At 43.0% G+C, this 18,503-nt stretch overlaps 1 pseudogene; it reads right to left on the minus strand.

Annotated features, from left to right (window-relative positions):
* Positions 1–18,503, minus strand: part of LOC124012266 — a 307,453-nt pseudogene that overhangs the window by 121,869 nt on the left and 167,081 nt on the right.

Below are 18,503 nucleotides of genomic sequence, written 5' to 3' on the forward strand. Positions count from 1 at the left end.
GAAGAAAATACCACCAGATATATCCTGGCATTATGTTGCTGAGCCATGAAGAGAAAGACCACCAGATATATCCTGGCATTATGTTGCTGAGCCATGAAGAAAATACGACCAGATATATCCTGGCATTATGTTGCTGAGCCATGAAGAGAAAGACCACCAGATATATCCTGGCATTATGTTGCTGAGCCATGAAGAGAAAGACCACCAGATATATCCTGGCATTATGTTGCTGAGCCATGAAGAGAAATACGACCAGATATATCCTGGCATTATGTTGCTGAGCCATGAAGAGAAATACGACCAGATATATCCTGGCATTATGTTGCTGAGCCATGAAGAGAAATATATATCCTGGCATTATGTGGCCGGGCCATGAAGAGAAAGACCACCAGATATATCCTGGCATTATGTTGCTGAGCCATGAAGAGAAAGACCACCAGATATATCCTGGCATTATGTTGCTGAGCCATGAAGAGAAATACCATATATCCTGGCATTATGTTGCTGAGCCATGAAGAGAAAGACCACCAGATATATCCTGGCATTATGTTGCTGAGCCATGAAGAGAAAGACCACCAGATATATCCTGGCATTATGTTGCTGAGCCATGAAGAGAAAGACCACCAGATATATCCTGGCATTATGTTGCTGAGCCATGAAGAGAAAGACCACCAGATATATCCTGGCATTATGTTGCTGAGCCATGAAGAGAAAGACACCAGATATATCCTGGCATTATGTTGCTGAGCCATGAAGAGAAAGACCACCAGATATATCCTGGCATTATGTTGCTGAGCCATGAAGAGAAAGACCACCAGATATACTAGCATTATGTTGCTGAGCCATGAAGAGAAAGACCACCAGATATATCCTGGCATTATGTGGCCGGGCCATGAAGAGAAAGACCACCAGATATATCCTGGCATTATGTTGCTGAGCCATGAAGAGAAATACCACCAGATATATCCTGGCATTATGTGGCCGGGCCATGAAGAGAAAGACCACCAGATATATCCTGGCATTATGTTGCTGAGCCATGAAGAGAAAGACCACCAGATATACTAGCATTATGTTGCTGAGCCATGAAGAGAAAGACCACCAGATATATCCTGGCATTATGTTGCTGAGCCATGAAGAGAAAGACCACCAGATATATCCTGGCATTATGTTGCTGAGCCATGAAGAGAAAGACCACCAGATATATCCTGGCATTATGTTGCTGAGCCATGAAGAGAAAGACCACCAGATATATCCTGGCATTATGTTGCTGAGCCATGAAGAGAAAGACCACCAGATATATCCTGGCATTATGTGGCCGGGCCATGAAGAGAAAGACCACCAGATATATCCTGGCATTATGTTGCTGAGCCATGAAGAGAAAGACCACCAGATATATCCTGGCATTATGTTGCTGAGCCATGAAGAGAAAGACCACCAGATATATCCTGGCATTATGTTGCTGAGCCATGAAGAGAAAGACCACCAGATATATCCTGGCATTATGTGGCCGGGCCATGAAGAGAAAATTAAATAATTTTTGGTCCATTGTGTATTTCCGTTTGCTACATTTTCAGATAAAGCCTGGAATAAAAGAAAAGGGGCTACCTTTAATTAAATCATACAAATATTTAGCTCCCATATAGCAAATGGCACAAATATATATAGATTGTACGTAAGCCCGTTTTACACTTCAATCTTCTCTTTGTGCCAGACTGGGTTCAATGCCTTCCATTTCATTTTTCTGGATTTATTTAACTGTATATATACAGTATATATTTATTTTTGTATTCTTTTTACTGTTGATTTCTTTTTCACTTTATGTGCCCAGAACACCAGAAGAACTATCACGGAATTGTTGTAATGTTTGTTTATGTGTCAGTTAATCCCATAAGGGATGGGTTGCCAACTGGCGATTTGACACGGAAATAAAATGTCATACATTCTTGCATCTGTTTCAACACTACACTGAGAACAAAATAATGACAATTCTTTCAAAATGTTATATATAATGCATGTATCTTTCCACTTATAGAGATGTTCATCACGCATGAACTACTAGCATTGCTCGTAAGAACTTGACCAGTGAGCTCCAGGGATATGACATCATCACGTTGTGCCCTTTGACCTGACCTCTTGAGAGCGATGTCTCCGGTCTGCTCGTCCTGCTTGAGAAAATAATCATATGGTCATTCAGAGAAAGAGATATAATTGCTGATGATTTAGAAGCTTTTATCACATTTGACATTTTAGTCATCTTGCAGACACTCTTTTCCAGAGCCACTCACAGTTTTTGTGTTTATCTTAAGATAGCTAGGTGAGACAACCACCACCTACAATACTCCACCAGGAACAATACCACCTACAATACTCTACCAGGAACAATACCACCTACGATACTCTACCAGGAACAATACCACCTACGATACTCTACCAGGAACAATACCACCTACGATACTCTACCAGGAACAATACCACCTACGATACTCTACCAGGAACAATACCACCTACGATACTCTACCAGGAACAATACCCCTACGATACTCTACCAGGAACAATACCACCTACAATACTCTACGAGGAACAATACCACCTACAATACTCTACGAGGAACAATACCACCTACAATACTCTACGAGGAACAATACCACCTACGATACTCTACGAGGAACAATACCACCTACGATACTCTACGAGGAACAATACCACCTACAATACTCTACGAGAAACAATACCACCTACAATACTCTACCAGGAACAATACCACCTACAATACTTTACCAGGAACAATACCACCTACAATACTCTACCAGGAACAATACCACCTACGATACTCTACGAGGAACAATACCACCTACAATACTCCACCAGGAACAATACCACCTACAATACTCTACGAGGAACAATACCACCTACAATACTCCACCAGGAACAATACCACCTACAATACTCTACCAGGAACAATACCACCTACGATACTCTACGAGGAACAATACCACCTACGATACTCTACGAGGAACAATACCACCTACAATACTCTACGAGGAACAATACCACCTACGATACTCTACGAGGAACAATACCACCTACAATACTCTACGAGGAACAATACCACCTACGATACTCTACGAGGAACAATACCACCTACGATACTCTACCAGGAACAATACCATCTACAATACTCTACCAGGAACAATACCACCTACAATACTCTACCAGGAACAATACCACAAAAACAAACAACGGGTTGATTGTAATGGCAGAACAAAAACAAACTGATAAAGAAATCTGAACAAATAATAGCCTTATACAGCTTACACTGGCTGTTACGGATACCAGTATCCTGTGTGTGTATCCTGTGTGTGTGTGTATCCTGTGTGTGTATCCTGTGTGTGTGTGTATCCTGTGTGTGTATCCTGTGTGTGTGTGTATCCTGTGTTCTTCTCTCTCCTTCTCCCCTCACAGGTGAAAATCATCACTCCCCAATCAGTCACCAATCCAATCATCAATCAGAAGACACACCTCCTCCTGTTTCCTACCCTATCACAGTTCCTTTCCCTTGGTTTAAAAACCCCATCAGTTGTTTGCTCTAGAGCTCAATCTCTCTGTAAATGCCATGTCTGTAGGTCTCTGTGTTTCACTCTCTCTTTGTGTATTAACCTCTCTTTTGTTTGAGCACCTCCATAGCACTTTGTCCTCACCTGTGAGTATTGTTTTTGGTTATGGTGTTTGTGTTTGTTTGCTGGTGGGAAAAGGGGGAACCAAGACAAGTCGCCCATGGGCATACTCTACCCGTAGGTAAACTTTGTTAAATACATTAGTTAGAACTGGGCGGACCACCCACTGTATTTTTGGTTGGTTAGTTAGCTGTTGTTAAAGTAGGCTAGGCTAGCTTAGGGGTGTTTTTGAATACTTATTGTTTCTTTCCTTGGGTCCAGCTAAGCCCCTTTTCCCAGTCCCATGTATGCAAGCACATCTCATTTTGTCACCGTGAGAGCCTGTTTTCAAATAAACCTTGAAATAAACCTTGTCCTGGTTAATTCGTTCACACTTTTACTTTGTCACTATTATAATTTGCCTGAGTTATGTTATGGGTCTCATTACCATCCCCCCGAGACTGTCGGCCCAAAAGGGATTCGTAACACTGGCATTGAAATGTAACAAGTCCAGTCCACATGTATGCAAGCACATCTCCATAAAAGTTTGTCACTCCATAAAAGAGAGCCTATTATTTCATTAATATCAGTGTGTTACCACTCAGAGCTCTCCAAAGGACAACACGCAACAAGCATGTCCTCAGTCTCCTCATCCTTGTTGTCGATGTGCCTCTCAAAGGGGTTCCCCTCCTGGCTGAATAGCTCAAAAAGAGACAGGACTTCCTGGTCCTGGCTGGACAACACCTGTCTACTGGGAGACACTGAGGGGGACCGGCACTGACCCATGAACTTAAACTCCTGCAGGGAGAGAGAGCAGAGGGATGCATCCCAAATGGCATCTTAGGTTACTATATGTTTAAAAATAAAAAAACAGTTGTGCACTATATAGGAAACAGGGTACCATTTGGGACGCAGCCTTAGATTGAGGGCCGTCCCCACCAAGGAAGATAACTATAACAATAAAACCAATGAAATCTTTCTAATTCAAGTGAACAGGAGCGTTTACACCACAACGATAACTACAGAAACAGAGGAAAACGATAAGAGCTAATCGTTTAGATCACTTTCAGAGAGATTTTCTGCCTGGCCCTCCGATGATAAAACATTGACAACCAATCAAAAGTGCCTTCTATTGAAGTGTTCTTGGTTCTAGGTATGCAAGGCTGCTCGGAGAGGAGAGAAGGCAGAACGCAAGGTAAGCTTGCCTGAATAACTAGGCATGTGTGAGCATATTGGTTGCCACATTAATTATAGGAAGACTTCGGAGAATGATGATCCACGACAACCATCGCATGAGAAGGCCATATTTTCCGCATTTTATTTCCTACTAACAGCCTATCAGGGGACTGATTCCAGCTTGCTTTTGCTTGCCGGATTTAACATAGCGGAGTTTAAAAGGAGAGTGAGAGTAGCCTGCTAATGTACCTTTCTGGACCTTGTAAACCCTAACTGATCCAAATGGTTGCATGATCAGACCAGGCTGTATGCAGTTATGTTGGCATGAAGCATTCAAAACAGGACGTACGAGCAGTTATTCAAATCAGCCTACATCACAGCAGCTTACAGCCCTGGACAATACTTGTGTATTGACTTGATAACTATAATACATTCCTCATTACACTGTGTTGTTGTGGCCTTGGTAGAATGTTTTAGTCTAAAACCTTAGGCCTAATCGATAGTGGAGCTTTCTGTGTCTGGAACTGCAGAGCACAGCCTGGAGGAACGCACAGATCTGCAATTTCATAATCTGTTCACTTTTTTTTATTGCACTTTGACAGGTAAATATTTACAGCCTTACAATCTAGCTAATGTATGGACTAATATGCAGCTAACACTTCTCTTGCAACTGTTTCCGTGCTACGCAAGCCTCTCCGCTAATCCTCTTCTTGTGAAATCACAGGAAAAGCTATGGGCTACCTAAGCTACAGGACATTTTGATCATTTTTTACTTTAGTTTACTAAATTAACAAGTTTTCTCTTGCTAATTGCTAAATGTAAAATAAACCAAATTAACTGTTGCACAGGACAGACATATGAGCACAATGAAAAAGAAGATCCAAATGAATTAACAATCAATAGAAAAATGGAACTCACATGACTTAAATGATGTGCAGGCTAAACAGCGTTTATTGTTGAATAGCTACATTTAAATAGTAGTTTCTACATTATTTTCATTACACGTACAGTGCCATCAGAAGTACAGAGGCATCAGAAAGTAGTCATACATCTTCAATTATTCCACATTGTTGTGTCAGAGCCTGAATTCAAAATGGGTTCAATATTTTTTCTCTTCACACAATAACCCATATTGACAAAGTGAAAACATGTTTATCTATATTTTTGCAGATTTATTGACAATGAAATACAGAAATAATTAATTTACATAAGTATTCACACCCCTGAGTCAGTAAATGCTAGAATCACCTTTGGCAGGGAATACAGCTGTGAGTCATTCTGGGTAAGTCTCTAAAAGCTTTGCACAACTTAATTGTAGAATATTGGCACATAATTATTTTTAAAATGATTCTAGCTCTGTCAAGTTGGTTGTTGATCATTGCTAGTCAGCCATTTTCAAGTCTTGCTATAGATTTTCAAGACGATTTCAGTCAAAACTGTAACTAGGCCATTCAAGATCATTCAATCTCGTCTTGGTAAGCAACTCCAGTGTATATTTGGCCTTGTGTTTTAGGTCATTGGCCAGGCTACATGGAGCCGTCAGAGATGGTCGCCTCGCTTCGCGTTCCTAAGAAACTATGCAGTATTTTTTTTAAATGTATTATTTCTTACACTGTTACCCCATGAAATCTCAAGTCTTACTACCTACAGCCGGGAAGAAATATTGGATATAAGAGCAGCGTCAACTTACCAAACCAGGAATACAACTTTCCCGAAGCGGATCCTCTGTTTGGACCACCACCCAGGACAATGGATCGGATCCCAGTATAATATATAATACTTGCCAATGTCTAGTCTCTTGACAACAAGGTAGACTAAATTCGAGCAAGAGTTGCCTTCCAGAGAGACATCAGAGATTGTAACATTCTCCAGAAACATGGCTCACTCGTGATACGTTATCAGAGCCGGTACAGCCACCTGGTTTCTTCACGCATCGCGCTGACAGAAACAAACATCTCTCTGGTAAGAAGAAGAGTGGGGGTTTATACCTTATGATTAACGAGCCATGTTGTGAGCATAACAACATACAGGAACTCAAGTCCTTTTGTTCACCTAACCTAGAATTCTTTACAAACAAATGCCAACAGCATTATCTACCAAGAGAATTCTCTTCGATTATAGTCACAGCCGTGTATATCCCCCCAAGCAGACACCTCGACGGCCCTGAAAGAACTTCAACGGACTCTATGTAAACTGGAAACCACATATCCTGAGGCTGCAATTACTGTAGCTGGGGATTTTAACAAAGCTAATCTGAAAACAAGGCTCCCTAAATTTGATCAACATATTGAATGCTTAGAGCGTTGGACTAGTAACCGGAAGGTTGCGAGTTCAAACCCCTGAGCTGACAAGGTACAAATCTGTCGTTCTGCCCCTGAACATGCAGCTAACTCACTGTTCCCAGGCCGTCATTGAAAATAAGAATGTGTTCTTAACTGACTAGCCTGGTTAAATAAAGGTAAAATTAAATTTAAAAAAATGTGCGACCCGGGTTGGCTGCATTCTGGAACTTCTATGATGCATACAAAGCCCTCCCTCGCCCTCCTTTCGGCAAATCTGATCACGACTCCAATTTGTGGCTCCCAGCATATAGACAGAAACTGAAACAGGAAACGTCCGTGCTCAGGACTGTTCAACGCTGGACCGATTGCTTCGATCACGTGGACTGGGATATGTTCCGTATAGCCGCAGACAACATTGATGTACAGCTGAAGTCAGAAGTGTACATACACTTTATCCAAATACATTTAAACTCAGTTTCACAATTCCTGACATTTAATCCTAGTAAAAAGTCCCTGTCTTAGGTAATTTAGGATCACCACTTTATTTTAAGAATGTGACATTTCAGAATAATAGTAGAGAGAATTATTTATTTCAGCTTTAATTTCTTTCATCACATTCCCAGTGGATCAGAAGTTTACATACACTCAATTAGTATTTGGTAGCATTGCCTTTAAAATGTTTAACTTGGGTCAAACATTTCGGGTAGTCTTCCACAAGCTTCCCACAATAATTTGGGTGAATTTTGGCCCATTCCTCCTGACTGAGCTGGTGTAATGGAGTCAGGTTTGTAGGCCTTCTTGCTCGCACACTCTTTTTCAGCTCTGCCCAACATATTTTCTATAGGACTGAGGTTAGGGCTTTGTGATGGCCACTCCAATACCTTGACTTTGTTGTCATTAAGCCATTTTGCCACAACTTTTGAAGTATGCTTGGGTTATTGTACATTTGGAAGACCCATTTGTGACCAAGCTTTAACTTCCTGACTGATGTCTTGAGATGTTGCTTCAATATATCCACGTAATTTTCCTGCCTCATGATGCCATCTATGTTGCGGAGTGCACCAGTCCCTCCTGCAGCAAAGCACCCCCACAACATGATGCTGCCACCGCCGTGCTTCACGGTTGGGATGGTGTTCGTTGGCTTGCAAGCCTCCCCATTTTCCCTCCAAACATAACGATGGTCATTATGGCCAAACAGCTCTACTTTTGTTTCATCAGACCAGAGGACATTTCCCCAAAAAGTACAATCTTTGTCCCCATGTGCAGTTGCAAACCGTAGTCTGACTTTATTCTGGCTGTTTTGAAGCAGTGGCTTCTTCCTTGCTAAGCGGCCCTTCAGGTTATGTCGATATAGGACTCATTTTACTGTGGATATTGAAACGTTTGTACCTGTTTCCTCCAGCATCTTCACAAGGTCCTTTACTGTTGTTCTGGGATTGATTTGCACTTTTCGCACCAAAGTACGTTCATCTCTAGGAGACAGAACGCGTCTCCTTCCTGAGTGGTATGACGGCTGCGTGGTCCCATGGTGTTTACACTTGTGTACTATTGTTTGTATAGATAAACCTGGTACCTTCAGGCATTTGGAAATTGCTCCCAAGGATGGACCAGACTTGTGTAGGTCTACACATTTTTTTTACGAGGTCTTGTCTGATTCTTGTGAATTCTTTTGATTTTCCCATGATGTCAAGTAAAGAGGCACTGAGTTTGAAGGTAGGCCTTGAAATACAGGTACACCTCCAATTGACTCAAATGATGTAAATTTAGTGTATGTAAACTTCTGACCCACTGGAATTGTGATACAGTGAATTGTAAGGAAAATGACAATTGTTGGAAAAATGACTTGTGTCATACACAAAGTAGATGTCCTAACCGACTTGCCAAAACTAGAGTTTGTTAACAAGAAATTTGTGGATGAAAAACGAGTTTTAATGACTCCAACCTAAGTGTATGTAAACTTCCGACTTCAACTGTATACACTGATTCGGTGAGCGAGTATATTAGCAACTGCATCGGGGATGTTGTACCCACAGTGACTATTAAAATCTTCCCCAACCAGAAACCGTGGATTGAGGGCAGCATTTGCGCAAAACTGAAAGCGTGAACCACTGCTTTTAATCATGGTAAGGCGACTGGAAACATGACTGAATACAAACAGTGCAGCTATTCCCTCCGCAAGGCAATCAAACAAGCTAAGAGTCAGTTTAGAGAAAGTAGAGTCGCAATTCAACAGTTCAGACACGAGACGTATGTGGCAGGGTCTACAGTCAATCATGGATTACAAAAAGAAATCCAGCCCCGTCGCGGACACTGACGTCTTGCTCCCAGACAAACTAAACAACTTCTATGCTCGCTTTGAGGACAACACAGTGCCACCGACACGGCCCGCTACCAAAACATGCGGGCTTTCCTTAAAACATTTAAGCGTGTTAACCCTCGCAAGGCTGCCGGCTCAGACGGCATCCCTGGACGCGTCCTAGCCGCGTCCACAAGAGCCTGACTGGCTGGCTGGCTGGTGTGTTTATTCAATCAATCCCTATCCCAGTATGCTGTTCCCACATGCTCCCTGTTCCCAAGAGAGCTAAGGTAACTGAGCTAAATGACTACCCCCCAGTAAGCACTCACTTCCGTCATCATGAAGTGTTTTGAGAGACTAGTCAAGGATCATATCACCTTCACCCTATCTTCCAATTAGCTTACCGCCCCAATAGGTCCAAAGACGATGCAATAGCAATCCCACTGCACACTGCCCTAAGTCATCTGGACAGGAGGAATACCTATGTAAGAATGCTGTTCATCGATTACAGCTCAGCATTCAACACCATAGTACCCTACAAACTCATTATTAAGCTCGGGATCCTGTGTCTCGACCCCGCCCTGTGCAACTGGGTGATAGAATTTCTGACGGGCCACCCCCAGGTGGTGAGGGTAGGAAACAACGTCGCCAACCCGATCCTCAACACTGGGGCCCCACAAGGGTGCGTTCTCAGCCCTCTCCTGTACTCTCTGTTCACCCATGACTGCGTGGCCATACACGCATGCAACTCACAAGTCTGCAGACAACACTACAGTTGTAGGATTGATTACCAACAACGATGAGACGGCCTACAGGGAGGAGGTGAGGGCCCTCAGAGTGTTGTGTCAGGAAAATAACCTCACTCAACGTCTACAAAACAAAGGAGATGATCGTGGACTTCAGGAAACAGCAGAGGGAGCAGCGACCTGTCCACATCGATGGGACAGTAGTGGATAAGGTGGAAAGTTTTTTAAGTTCCTCGGCGTACACATCACTGACATTCTAAAATGGTCCACCCACACAGACAGCGTGGCGAAGAAAGCACAACACCACCTCTTCAACCTCAGGAGGCTGAAGAAATTTGGCTTGTCACCAAAAACACACAAACTTTTACAGATGCACAATCGAAAGCATCCTGTCGGGCTGTATGCCCGGCTGTTATGGCAACTGCTCCGCCCACAACCGTAAGGTTCTCCAGAGGGTAGTGAGGTCTGCACAATGCATCACTGGGGGCAAACTACCTGCCCTCCAGGACACCTACACCACCCGATGTCACAGGAAGGACAAAGGGATCATCAAGGACAACAACCACCCGAGCCACTGCTTGATCACCCCTCTATCATTTAGAAGACGAGGTCAGTACAGGTGCATCAAAGCTGGGACAGAGAGACTGAAAAACAGCTTCTATCTCAAGGCCATCAGACTGTTAAACAGCCATCACTAACATTGAGTGGCTGCTGCCAACATACTGACTCAGATCTCTAGCCACTTTAATAATTAAACATTGGATGTAATAAATGTATTACTAGTCACTTTAAACAATGCCACTTTATATGATGTTTACATACTCTACATTACTCATCTCATATCTTAGCATCTTGCCTATGTAGCATCTTGCCTATGTCGTTCAGCCATCGCTCATCCAAATATTTACATGTACATATTCTTATTAATTCCGTTACACTTGTGTGTGTATAAGGTAGTTGTTGTGAAATTGTTAGATTACTCGTTAGATATTACTGCACGGTCGGAACTAGAAGCACAAGCATTTCGCTACACTCACATTAATATCTGCTAACCATGTGTATGTGACCGATAGAATTTGATTTGCTGAAAGGTGAATTTGTCTCCCAGTGTCTGTTGGAAAGCAGACTGAACCAGGTTTTCCTCTAGGATTTTGCCTGTGCATAATTATATTCTGTTTATTTTTTATCCTAAAAAAACTTCCTAGTTCTTGCCGATGACAAGCATACCCATAACATGATGCAGCCACCACCATGCTTGCTTGAAAATATGAAGAGTGGTACTTAGTGATGTGTTGTGTTGGATTTGACCCAAACATTATAACATTCAGGACACAAAGTAAATTTATTTTCCACATTTTTTTTACTTTAGCGCCTTACTGCAAATAGGATGCATATTTTGGAATAATTGTATTCTGTAAAGGCTTCCTTCTTTTCACTTTGTCATTTAGGTAGTATTGTGGAGTAACTACAATGTTGTTGATCCATCCTCAGTTTTCTCTTATCACAACCATTAAACTCTGTAAGTGTTTTAAAATCACCATTTGCCTGATGAAATCAATGAGCGGTTTCCTTCCTCTCCGGCAACTGAATTAGAAAGGATGCAGGTATCTTTGTATTGAGTTGGTTATTGATACACCATCCAAAGTGTTGTGAATAGCTTCACCATGCTCAAAGGGATATTCAATAGGTGCCCTTCTTTGCGAGGCATTTGAAAACTTCCATGGTCTTTGTGGTTGAATCTCTTTGAAATGCACTGCTCGACTGAGTGACCTTACAGATAATTGTATGTGTAGGGTACAGCGATGAGGTAGTCATTCAAAAATCATGTTAAACACTATTATTGCACACAGAGTGAGTTCATGCAACTTATTATGTTAACTTATTTAGGCTTGACATAACAAAGGGGTTGAATACTTAGACTCAAGACATTTCAGCTTTTCCTTTTTAATTAATATATAAAAACAAAAATCTAAAAACATAATACCACTTTGACATTATGGCATATTGTGTGTAGGCCGGTGACACAACATCTCAATTTAATCCATTTTAAATTCAAGCTGTAACACAACAAAATGTGTAAAAGTCAAGGGGTGTGAATACTTTCTGAAGGCACTGTATTATTTGCAGTTGTCACTATGACAACGAACACACCCTGAAGCACCGAATGGTCTGTGTTACCACATTACTAATAGGCCTACAGTGTGGTGTGGATGCTCGCCAAAGTTTATAGTTACGTATAATTTATGGTTCATGTTATAGTTATCCTCCTTGGTGTGGCTTTACGACATAGCATTCATTGATGAAAACAAAGCATAAAGACATACATCAAAGGAACACTAGGTATACCTTAAGTGGGACAGGCTAATGAAAATATAAACAACGTGCTCAACTCCACCTCATACAAACTTCAAATTGGGTGCTGGATCCTCAAATCAAATCAAATCAAATTCAATCAATTGTATTTGTCACATACACATGGTTAGCAGATGTTAATGCGAGTGTAGCGAAATGCTTGTGCTTCTAGTTCTGACAATGCAGTGATAACCAACAAGTAATCTAACTAACAATTCAAAAAATAATGTCTTATACACAGTGTAAGGGGTTAAGGAATATGTACATAAGGATATATGAATGAGTGATGGTACAGAGCAGCATACAGTAGATGGTATCGAGTACAGTATATACATATGAGATGAGTGTGTAGACAAAGTAAACAAAGTGGCATAGTTAAAGTGGCTAGTGATACATGAATTACATAAGGATGCAGTCGATGATGTAGAGTACAGTATATACATATGCATATGAGATGAATAATGTAGGGTAAGTAACATTATATAAGGTAGCATTGTTTAAAGTGGCTAGTGATATATTTACATCATTTCCCATCAATTCCCATTATTAAAGTGGCTGGAGTTGGGTCAGTGTCAATGACAGTGTGTTGGCAGCAGCCACTCAATGTTAGTGGTGGCTGTTTAACAGTCTGATGGCCTTGAGATAGAAGCTATTTTTCAGTCTCTCGGTCCCAGCTTTGATGCACCTGTACTGACCTCGCCTTCTGGATGATAGCGGGGTGAACAGGCAGTGGTTCGGGTGGTTGATGTCCTTGATGATCTTTATGGCCTTCCAGTAACATCGGGTGGTGTAGGTGTCCTGGAGGGCAGGTAGTTTGCCCCCGGTGATGCGTTGTGCAGTCCTCACTACCCTCTGGAGAGCCTTACGGTTGAGGTGCGAGCAGTTGCCGTACCAGGCGGTGATACAGCCCGCCAGGATGCTCTCGATTGTGCATCTGTAGAAGTTTGTGAGTGCTTTTGGTGACAAGCCAAATTTCTTCAGCCTCCTGAGGTTGAAGAGGCACTGCTGCGCCTTCTTCACGACGCTGTCAGTGTGAGTGGACCAATTCAGTTTGTCTGTGATGTGTATGCCGAGGAACTTAAAACTTGCTACCCTCTCCACTACTGTTCCATCGATGTGGATAGGGGGGTGTTCCCTCTGCTGTTTCCTGAAGTCCACAATCATCATATATAATCCAAAGAACAGAAATAAGACTGCATTACGGTAAATAAACTGAAATTGACATTTTTATTGCCACACAAACATTTGGGGTATGAGCCCTTCTTCAGCTTGCTGTCACGCCTTGGTCATTGTATTTTGTGTTTTGTTATATGTTTGGGTAGGCCAGGGTGTGACATATGTTGTGTTTCGTATTGGGGTTTGTATTAATTGGGATTGTGTATGATTAGGGGTGTGTCTAGTTAGGCTTGGCTGCCTGAGGCGATTCTCAATTGGAGTCAGGTGATTCTCGTTGTCTCGGATTGGGAACCGTATTTAGGTAGCCTGAGTTCGCGTTGTATTTTGTGGATGTTTGTTCCTGTCTCTGTGTAGTGTTCACCAGATAGGCTGTAATAGGTTTCACGTTCCGTTTGTTGTTTTTGTATTTATTCAGTTATTTCATGTACCGCGATATATTTCATTAAAGTCATGAGTAACCTACACGCTGCATTTCGGTCTGACTCTCTTCTTACAACAGACGAACGACGTTACACTTGCAAGGCAATGGCAGTCAATGTCACGGCAACAAGACCTCACAGGTGGGCATCATTATAAATTCCCAGTTAGTATTGGCCCAATCAAGAGATCGCAGCAGAAAAAGCTGCAGGGGAAAAGTGAACATCTAAACGAACACAAATATGTTAAGCATATCCCTAAGCACATCGTTTATGAGCGCTTGGAACACCGCTGGGGCGTTGGTCAGGCCGAAGGGCATCACCAAGTATTCATAGTGACCAGTAGGCGTGTTGAAAGCGGTCTTCCACTCGTCACCAGGTCTGATCCACACAAGATGGTATGCGTTCCGCAGGTCAAGCTTAGTGAAAACAACTGCTTCCTGGAGCAGCTCGAAGGCTGTGGCCATAAGGGGTAGCGGGTAATGGTTACGGACGGTTATGGCATTGAGTCCCCGGTAGTCGATGCAAGGACGTAATCCACCGTCTTTCTTGGCCACAAAGAAAAACCCTGCTCCCGCCGGGGAGGTGGATGGACGCATGAGGCCTGCTTCCAGAGCGTCCTTGATGTAGGTATCCATAGCAGCTCGTTCGGGTGGAGATAGGGAAAAGATCCGACCCCTGGGGGGGCAAGTACCCGGAAACAGTTCGATGGGGCAATCATAAGGTCTATGGGGTGGTAGCATGGTGGCCCTCTGTTTGCTAAATACCAGTTTGAGGTCATGGTAACACTCGGGAACTCGGGTCAGGTCGATGGATTCTAAAGACTCGGGCGTAGAACTCGGGGGAATTCGGGAAAATACAAGTAGCTTGACACGTAGGACCCCACTGCTTGATAGTGCCCACAGACCAGTCGATGTGAGGGTTATGGCTGTGAAGCCAGTGGTATCCAAGGACGAGAGGGAACTCGGAACAGGAGATCAAATGAAAGTTCATCAATTCCTGGTGTTGTGAAACTGAAAGTCGCAAGGAGGTAGTGACATGAGTGACAAGTCCAGATCCCAAAGGGCTTCCATCCAATGTAGTAACCCTCATGGGGTCACTTAGAGGTTCAGAGGGAACGCCATTCTCCTTCGCCCAGACACCATCCATGAAGTTACCTGTGGCTCCAGAGTCTACCAAGGCTTGAAGGTGAAGCTTGTGGTTGTCCCAGGAAAGGGTGACTGGAATGAGCAGACGGGAGTTGGACGGATGGGAGGAGGTTATGTTTCCCATTACAGTTCCCCCCGGTCTGTACGGGACAGAGCGTTTCCCTGGAGCCCGGGACACGTGGAACGGAAATGGCCCGGTTTGCCGCAATATAGACAGCGTCGCTCCCTCATCCGGCGGTCTCTCTCAGCCTGGGAGATGCGTCCAATCTGCATGGGTTCCGGTAGAGCCAGCGAGGATAAAGGTGGGGACTCGGAGCTGGGACTGATAGGGGCTAGAGGTCTACGGTTGAGTTCTCTCTCTCTCAGACGCTGGTCAATGCGTGAGGCCAACTTGATCAGGGACTTGAGATTGTCCGGTGGTTCCCGAGTGGCCAGTTCATCTTGGATAGTGTCGGAAAGGCCTTTCAGAAAGCACACCGTGAGCGCCTCGTTGTTCCAGCCACTCGCTGCTGCCACCATGCGGAACTGGATGGCATAGTCCGTCACGCTGCGCCGACCTTGGTGGAGAGTCAGGAGCTGTTTGGCTGAGTCAGGACCACTGCTTGGGCCTTGAAACACTCGTTTGAATTCCTCAGCAAAGGCAGAGTAGCTGGCACAGCAGGAACTATGGGCATCCCACACAGCAGTAGCCCAGGCCAGGGCTTTTTCCGACAGCAGGGTGATGATATATGTGATCTTAGACCGGTCGGTGGGGAACGACGAGGGTTGCAGCTCGAAGGAGAGAGAGAACATTGGGTGAGAAACCCTTCACAAGCACTTGGATCACCTGAGAACCGTTGGGGAGGTGGAAGACAGGTTCAGCCAGAGGGTTAACTGCCATGGGCCGTGAATCTGAGGTGGAGAGTCAGGAACTGTTTGGCTGAGTCAATCAGACCACTGCTTTATGGGTCAGCATCTCCGAAGAAGATGAGAATGTTGAATTAAGGCCTCTTGCTGAACCAGGCAGAGTGGCGTTGGACAGTCTCCTGGTGGTGGGACATCCCAACAGGTCCCGGGAACTGTGCCTCTGGCCAGGGCTTTTTTCCAGGACAGCAGGGTCTCCAGATGATAAACAGTCATCTTAACCAACTGAGCCACGAATAGTTGGCAGAACCCAGAAGATGAGGCAGACACAGCAGTACTTGAGGGTTGCAGCTAATGAAGGAGAGAGAAGTTCTTCAGGAAAACATGAACTCCAAACCCTTCACAAGAACAAAGGTAATCCTCCAAGACAAAAAGGTAAATCACAAGGTGGAGAACCGCCTTACTCAAAAACAAACAAACAAACAAGAACAAAAAACAGAATTCCACAAGAGAGTCCACCAGGATCAACAAGAGTTCACAGAGTACTAGGGCTGGGTGCTAACATACAAACACAGAGCAAAGGACTGAGGAAAACAAAGGGTTTAAATACAATCAGGGGAAACGAGGCACAGGTGCAAATAATAATGGGGATCAAGGGAAGACAAAAGGTCAAAAGGCACAATGGGGGCATCTAGTGACCAAAAACCGGAACAACCCTGGCCAAATCCTGACAGACAGACACACAATACAAATCTGGGGTCGCTGTGTAATATGTGCTAATGTCTATTAATCTCTTCCTCGATCAACCTTGAAATAGGACTGTATGTGGACACCAACGTTGCAGAGGTGGGAGAGAGATTCCTTTAACGAGTGTTTGCAATAATGCATTCCACTCCGTTTGTCTTACTCTCTTAAGGCAATTGTTCAATAATTCTAATAATTCTAATTCTAATAAATCTTTGGCATGCACCTCAAATGATAAACCAGAGTCACAAATGTGCCTAATACCAAGGAGTTGGCTATATGGTCAACTACAGGCTGATCAAATCCACAAATTTGCAATAGAGAAGTAATGGAGGTAAATATGCCTTGGGCAGAGACGAGAATAACTAAAAGAACACTTGGATATCGGACTAAAAAACAAAACCCGAGGCCGAGCGTCACCTTTGCCAGTGGCAGAACAGAGGCATGAACCAGTTGCCTGCCTGTAAATAAGTCACACCACAGAGAATCCCCAGCTAGAACTCTGCCTACCACTTCCTTATTTTGTTTGTTAGATTCCAAGCCATTAATCTTTCATGAGGAGATTATAGCGGGACCCTGGCTTCCCTGAGGGTACCTGGTAGGAGGCTGGCAATATCACTCACTGCATTATTCATATGGTACTTTTGTCCTCAGATGTTGCTTACAGAATGATTGAATCCTAAACCGTACGTGAGCTAATTGGAGCGGCATGGATGTTATAACAATCCCATAAACCTTCCTGCTAATGCTGCATGATTAAACATGTAGATGACATTATAGAACAAGTTGTCTATACAGATTTTCTCTGCACATAAAAACCAAAAAATGCATTGTTTACAACCTCAATAAGCTTGCATATCAAGGATAGTAAGAATCAGGAATACTGTACGCAAGCATTGGTTAGGCTACATATTAATACATGCATGTATACACATCAGGGTTGGGTTCAATTACATTTCAATTCAACAATTTCCTCATATTTTTTTTTTCTATTTCCTAAATTGACTGGAATTGAAATCTAATTTAAATGTAATTGAAATGTACTATCGCTGTACCATTCACACCATCTGTATACTCTGCATGTGTCAATAAACTTTTATCCGATGTAAAAAACACAATTTCAAATTTTGCTACATAAAACCGAATCAAGATGATCGGTCACATATTACCATTTTTCTAGCATAATGTTCAAAACATCTATAAGTGATTTGTTGATCTTCAAAATCAATGACAGATACTTTTGGATGATTTGGACATGATGCACAAAAAAATGCTAATATCGGTCCCATAGACTTCTTACAGGGTAAGGAAACCAATGTGTCATCTTGTCATTTAGGTGAACTATCCCTAAGCCTCCCTGATGTCTGCTGGTAATGAAGGAAGAAAGCTGCCTTTTTTGGAATTCCGTGATTGAAGGTTGTTATCTTAATGTCAGCCATGTAAACAGTGTGCATTTTCATACAGGGTTTCAGGAACCAACATCTACACTACCTGTTGAACTACTCTTAGATGGATTTCTATCAGTCCAGATCCCTTTATAGTGTTTTAATATGATAATAAATCATTTAGTCCAGGGGCATTGTACATATACATTTTGACCTGGACCTCCTGCTGACAACTAGGGCCACTACATTTCATATGCTATGCCTAGGATGAGTGACAGCGACACAC

This window comes from Oncorhynchus gorbuscha, linkage group LG24, assembly GCF_021184085.1.
Source record: "Oncorhynchus gorbuscha isolate QuinsamMale2020 ecotype Even-year linkage group LG24, OgorEven_v1.0, whole genome shotgun sequence".
NCBI lineage: Eukaryota > Metazoa > Chordata > Actinopteri > Salmoniformes > Salmonidae > Oncorhynchus > Oncorhynchus gorbuscha.